Source organism: Triticum dicoccoides, chromosome 7B (assembly GCF_002162155.2).
Source record: "Triticum dicoccoides isolate Atlit2015 ecotype Zavitan chromosome 7B, WEW_v2.0, whole genome shotgun sequence".
In the NCBI taxonomy this organism is placed as follows: domain Eukaryota; kingdom Viridiplantae; phylum Streptophyta; class Magnoliopsida; order Poales; family Poaceae; genus Triticum; species Triticum dicoccoides.
In genome coordinates this window covers 737,376,769-737,377,463 of record NC_041393.1, presented here as the reverse complement: position 1 = coordinate 737,377,463, position 695 = coordinate 737,376,769, and the positions used below count along the sequence as shown (strand labels likewise).

Genomic DNA, 695 nt, shown 5'->3' with positions numbered 1-695 from the left:
CTCCCCTAATATGCATCTTAATATTTATCTACCTGGTTCTAAAAGGGAAAGCTCCAACCCTCCATGGGAGCCTACATGTACATTGCTCTGCTTTGTCACCAAGCTTGAAACAAAAGCAATCGCCATGCTCTGCTTTTCCACCATGCCTTTCTTCCATCCAGCCATATACGAAGGCCATGATGACAACAAAGAGTCGTCGCGACTAGACAACTCAAAATTGACCACAAGCAATTCAAGTTTTTTTTTCTTCTTTCTAGCATAGCACAAGCAGTTTAAGTAGCACTGAGAACCTGCAGTGCGCACGCGGATCAAACAAGGCCTGTTTCCGTGAAAAAGTCATGCACAGATTAATGAAAGCATTTCAATGCAAAGCACTCCCTCCGTTCTTAAATACTACAAGCCTTTTTAGAAATTTCAATAAAGACTACATACGGAGCAAGATGAGTGAATTTATGATCTAAAATATGTCTATGTACCTTCGTATGTAATTTGTATTGAAATCTTCAAAAAGAGTTATATTTGGAAACGGAGGGAGTACATATAGAGGCCCATCTCCACATAGGTCCGGACGCCAGATGCAGAGTCCGACTCGATCCAAAGCCGCCGCTGCAACGGGAGTCATAAGTTGTGCTCAACAAAGAATCTACTCCGGTCGATAGATCGAGCAATGATGCTAAAACCCCAACTCAAGCACG

At 42.6% G+C, this 695-nt stretch overlaps 1 pseudogene; it reads left to right on the top strand.

The window, feature by feature from the left end:
- LOC119339606 overlaps positions 1-695 on the top strand; it is a 9,510-nt pseudogene that overhangs the window by 4,941 nt on the left and 3,874 nt on the right.